The sequence below is a fragment of the Cynara cardunculus genome, unplaced genomic scaffold (genome assembly GCF_001531365.2).
Source record: "Cynara cardunculus var. scolymus isolate 2C unplaced genomic scaffold, CcrdV1 Un_Scaffold_1013, whole genome shotgun sequence".
NCBI lineage: Eukaryota > Viridiplantae > Streptophyta > Magnoliopsida > Asterales > Asteraceae > Cynara > Cynara cardunculus.
Window position 1 is genome coordinate 111964 of NW_020200663.1, and position 6290 is coordinate 118253.

The 6290-nt window shown below is 33.2% G+C and overlaps 1 pseudogene; it reads left to right on the top strand.

Annotated features, from left to right (window-relative positions):
* LOC112502179 overlaps positions 1–5625 on the top strand; it is a 34793-nt pseudogene extending 29168 nt beyond the window's left edge.
* Positions 5626–6290: the final 665 nt, after the last annotated feature.

The window sequence follows — 6290 nt, forward strand, 5'->3', positions numbered from 1 at the left end:
ATCTTTATCTATAGTTGATTACAATAATTCAAACAAAAATATTTAATAAGTTGTACTTATACAAAATTTACTTGTAATATTGAATTTTAAGTAATATGTATCAATAAACAGTACATAATACATAAAAATAGTTTCTAATTTTTTTTATCAAATACTTTATAATACTAGAAGAGTACTCGCGCATTGCAACAAGGCACATCTCGATTTTAATATTCTATTTTATTATTTGTTTCTGTCGATGTTATAATACGATTTTATGTGTTTTTAAAAAAACAATAATGATTTTATTTTTGAATAAAATATAAATTTGAAGATATCATAAAAATTTGAAATAAAATATATCAATGTTAATATCAAATCAACTATTTAAAAGTTCTCATTTTTTATGTAATTTTTTTAATTTTTTTATTATAATTTAATTTAAGTTTAATAACGAAATAATTTAATTTTGTTTTAATAATATAACATTTTATAAAGATAATACTTAAGTATTCTGTTACAACTCAATGATTATCCTAATTATATTTTAGATTTTTTATATTTAAAATGAGATATTTATCCTGTATTTGATTATTTTTATCCACAGTTAGTTACACGAATTCAAATATAAAACTTTAATAAATTGTACTTATACATAATCTACTTGTAATTTTAAATTTTAAATAATGAGTTTTAAGAGTTTTTATCAAATATCTTATAATATAGTATAAGATAATGGGAACAGAAATCCTTGGAATTGAATATTTGAAAGATAAATATGTAAAATATTTTAATAATATATTAATCAAAATATTAAAATAAAAACTTTTTGAAGTCAAAATGTAATTTGTTTTGACTTTTGGTTATCAAAACACGTGCTTCCCTTGTAGAAAACCACCATTCCTTTTCAACAAACTCCTACGCCGATCGGGATTCGGATTCCGTTTCCTATCCAACCAGGAATCTCTCTCTCTCTCTCTCACACATACACACACACACACATATATATATATATATATATATATAGAATCTATTCCTGCTCCAAAAACTAGGGTTTTCCTGTAACACGATGGCGTCGAGAGAAACTGAAGAAGATAATGTCAATGAATCGGAAGCAGCAGCAGCAATGGAGCGAGTTTTTTCAAACAAAGAGGTTCCGTCGTGGAGAAACCAGATAACGATTAGGGCAATCGTCACCAGTTTCATACTTTCAATCATCTTCAGTTTCATCGTCTGTAAACTCAACCTCACCACCGGAGTAATCCCTTCGCTGAACGTTGCCGCCGGTCTGCTAGGGTTTGCCATGATCAAAGCGTGGACGGAGTTGCTGAACAAATGCGGCCTTTTGAAGCAACCTTTTACTCGACAAGAGAATACTGTTATTCAGACTTGCGTCGTCGCTTCTTCTGGAATAGCTTTTAGCAGTACGTTGATTTCTTCTTCTTAACCAATTATATAAAATTCACATATGAATTCGTAGATCTGTGCGTAATTCATGGCATTGCAATGTACAATCGTTTCCACCATTCGCAATTGTTATTCTTGTTGATATAAACCAGTATAGTCTAATGGCCCGATCACCAAACGTTTAGTTTAGAGTCATCATCGTTTAGTTTAGAGTCATTATCCTCACTTTCGCGATATTCTCGGCTATCAAAATGGATTAGTTGTAAATGTTTAATCAGGTAAGTGACACCCGATAAGTGACAAAATTATCCTGTAAAAGTTAAACTTGACGTTTCATTCATCTGTCATAGTGTAAAATTATAGGGTCGTAAAAAGTGTTACCGTATCAATTTGTTGTAAACGACAACGAGGATACAAGTTTCTTCTTTGCAAATTTAGTTTGCAAGGCTTTTCTTCCACCCCAACTCAGAGTTCGAATCCTTCTATTGTCATTTTCTTAGTTTGTAGCTTTTAGTTTCATAGTTTCGTCATTCTTTTTACTTGGTGTAAACAGCTTATTTTAAAATTATCGTATAAACTGAACCGAATGAAGTTTGATTATTTGATATGGAAACAGGTGGTACAGCAAATTATTTGTTAGGAATGAGTCCACTCATTGCTGGTCAATTAGACACAGGGAATACTCCGCATAATGTGAAGAAGCTTGCTCTTGGGTGGATGATTGCTTATCTCTTTGTTGTCAGCTTTGTTGGTCTTTTCTCCATTGTGCCACTACGAAGGGTACCAATCAGTTTCAATATTAACTTCATTACATGTTATATATCTATATATCATTCATCACAAAACCGTCACAAAAGTTGATGGATAAACCGACAGTGGGAAACTCAAATCAGTAACAGATCATCCAGATATATTTTGGGTAATCCGTTGGTGTTTTCTTCAAAATATCGGATTCCACCGAAACATTAATATTTTTCGGGTAATCCGTTGAAAATCATGGACAAAAAAATTTATCGATGGTTTTTTTTTTTTTTTTTTAAAGTCATTTATTTTGTAAAGGTGGTCGGAAAAGTTTTTTGCTTTGGAAGTGTATGGCCCACATATTGTTGTCAAAGAAGAAGGTGGGACCCACATGACAAACTTGGTTTCTAATAGACCATCCTCAACCTCTAAAAGAATTTACTAAACGATTATTTGATAAGTAAAAATAGGTCACATTATTTTATCGGATAAAAATTAAGGACTAAGGATGTTATCCGATAAGAGGGAGACAAAGTCCAGTAAGTGAGGGCGGCGATTCTTACCACGATAAGCGCTTACCGGGTAATTTGTTGCATACGATACCATTTTGGTGGACTATATTCTTACCCGGTAAGTAAATGATAGTGTTAAATTTTACCGGTAAACAATTACCGAATAACTGTTTGGTAAACGGCCCCTAAATTTAGGAACACAAAACTCTTGCTATCACATCCTAAAACACAAAACTCTAAAAGCCATTGCATATCTTTTTTGAGGTGATGAAAAGTAAACCTACAAATATGACAAGGTTTTTGTGTTTTAGTGGTGAGTTGAAGATGCCTAATTGTATAAGTAAAAATGGATGTTTTTTGTCGGTAGTTTTTTCACAATGTCATCTGATCGATAAGTTTTTTAAAAAGTTTGACAACAAGCACCATTGTGGATGCTTTTAGCACCAAATTCATGCGTCTTTTTAAGTATTTTAACAAATGGTTATCGACATTAATCGTTTCGTTTTCGTATTATTTATTGCACCGATTGTTATTGTTGATTATATTCTTCAGATGATGATTATGAAGTTAAAGCTCACTTATCCTAGTGGAACTGCTACTGCATACCTTATAAACAGCTTCCACACTCCAAAAGGCGCCAAGTTAGCAAAGTAAGCACTATCCTTCTTCCTTGATTATTTTCAATACTTTCACGGACGTCCGTATCTTGTAGAAGTCTTTTGTAATGGTAATTTTATGTTCTGTTGATAGCTGAAAAAACTAGTTGCTGGTTAATAAGTTAAGTTAGCTGTTTTGATGAATTAGTCATGTTTGGTAAATAAATAACAATGTAAAAAGACCTAAAAAAGATGTTGAAATTTCTTGGCGAAATATGAGGAGCATAACCGGGAAAAAGAGAAAAGAACTCTTGTAGCTTATTGAAAATTACTTGAAGTAATTTTTCGAAAATCTTGCTTCTATGGCTAACCAAACGGGGGTTTTTCAATAACTTGGCACAGGAGGCAAGTCTCGGTGCTATTCAAGTCCTTCTCGTTTAGTTTCGTGTGGGCGTTTTTCCAATGGTTTTTTGCTGCTGGTGACGACTGCGGGTTTGCTAGTTTTCCCACCTTTGGTCTTAAAGCCTATTCCCAAAGGTAAGCATTTCATTTATGTCTCCAAATTTCTTTTTTCTATATCGGTTGATAGTTGTTGAATCTGAATTTTGAATCGTATCGTAGGTTCTATTTTGATTTCTCGTCTACTTACGTTGGTGTCGGAATGATATGCCCTTATATGGTTAACATATCGTTGCTCGTTGGCGCAATTATGTCTTGGGGTATCATGTGGCCGATCATCGAAAGTAAGAAAGGAATATGGTATGCAGCCGATCTATCCGCAAGCAGCCTTCATGGCATTCAAGGATACAGGGTACGATATACAATGGGTCTTATGCATCTTAATAAAATACTTAATGAAACTTCAATTTTACGACAATAAGCACTTAGGACGAAGTTAGTCGATCTAACAAGTTTTATTGACGATTAGCCTTTTATATGATGACATTTTTAAAAATGTCGGATATTTTTCATAAATGTCTTGTAAAAAAATGCTAATATGATGATTTATTTCTTATGTTATATTAAAATATTGTCCAACTTCATCGACAGAACTTGTTAGGTCGTCTAACTTTATCCCAAAAACTTATTATACCATTATCCGTATTATAAACCTAAATTTGTATTAAGCACTCTATTAGTTCTAATGATGGCTATACTTTCTAAAATAAGCCATTTTGTTTTAGCAAAGATTTGCATTTTGTGGCTTTCTCTAATGGCTTATATATATATATATATATATATATATATATATATATATATATATATATATATATGTATCACTGTCCACACAGGTATTTCTTGCTGTTGCCACCATGCTTGGAGATGGCTTATTCCATGTAATCTACATTGCAATTGTGATGTTGTTTAGCTTCATTTCACATAAGTCCAAGATCCAATCTTCATCTCCTCACGAAGATAAACCTGTGAGTTTCGATGAGCAAAAACGGAACGAATACTTCGACAAAGATCAAATCTCAAACTTAACCGCACTGGGAGGCTACGTGATCTTGGCGATCATATCAATAATCGTAGTCCCTCATTTCATCTTCCGACAAATCAAATGGTATCATATGCTCGTAGCCTACATCATTGCTCCGATTCTTGCTTTCTGTAACGCGTATGGCTGTGGTCTCACCGACTGGTCCCTAGCCTCCAACTACGGAAAGCTAGCCATCTTAATATTCAGTGGCTGGGTCGGGCTGCAAAACGGTGGGATCATTGCAGGACTTGCAGCATGTGGGGTGATGATGAATATCGTTTCCACGGCTTCGGATTTGATGCAAGATTTCAAAACGGGTTATCTTACGCTCTCCTCTCCTCGATCCATGTTCTTTAGCCAAGTTCTTGGAACCGCAATGGGGTGTGTTATGTCACCTTTGGTCTTTTGGTTCTTTTATCGAGCTTATTCTGTTGGTGACCCAACTGGGTCGTATCCAGCCCCATATGGCGCGCTTTATCGTGGGATCGCGCTTCTTGGAGTTGAAGGGTTCGGGTCTCTTCCACATAATTGCGTGAAACTGTCGATTGGGTTCTTTCTTGGTGCGTTTCTCGTGAATCTTTTGACGGTAATCTTGCAGCGATACGAGAAAAGATACAGGTTATACAGGTTTATCCCCAGTCCAATGTGCATGGCTATTCCATTCTATCTGGGTTCTTATTTTGCGATCGATATGTGTGTTGGGAGCTTGATTCTCTTCGTATGGGAGAAGATGAACAAGAAGGGGGCAAAGGAGTTGGCCCCCGCGGTGGCATCGGGGTTGATCTGCGGGGACTCGTTGTGGGGCGTGCCGGGGGCGATTCTGTCGATGGCTGGTGTGAAGGCTCCGATTTGCATGAAGTTTCTTTCTGCTTCTACTAACAAGAAAGTAGACAGCTTCTTGGGTGGATGATTTGATTCAGCATCTTGTTCATAAAAACTTGTTACTTGGTAGATTGGATTAGGTTTTGCACAGTGGAATTTGTTGACTGTGAATTATACCATTTTGAATTTTTCAAGTTTGCATGGTTTTATTTATATACGTACATATTATTTTTATGTTATATAATATCAATATTATATAATAATAATAAAAAAATTAAGTGATAATTACTAGTTTATATATGCAATAACTATGTTTTGATTAACTAGAAGGGTAATCGTGTAATGCACCAAGATACATCGTGATTTTATATTTCATTTTATTTTTTATCTCAGTCGATGTTATAATATGACTTTATGTGATTTTGAGAAAGCGAATGATGTTTTTATTTTTGAATAAAATATATGTTTGAAGATATCATAAATTTAACAAAAAAATATCGATATTAGTATCAAATTAATTATTTGAAATTCCTCATTTTTTTGTGTAATTTTTTAATTCAATTTTTTTATAATTTAATTTATGTACAATAACAAAGTAATTTGTATTTGGTTCAATAATATAACTTTCTTATAAAGATAATAATTAATTATTTTGTTAAAACTTGATAATTATCCTAATTATATTTTAGATTTTTTATATTTTAAGATAAGATGTTTATCCTCTATTTGATTATATTTATCCGTAGTTAGTTA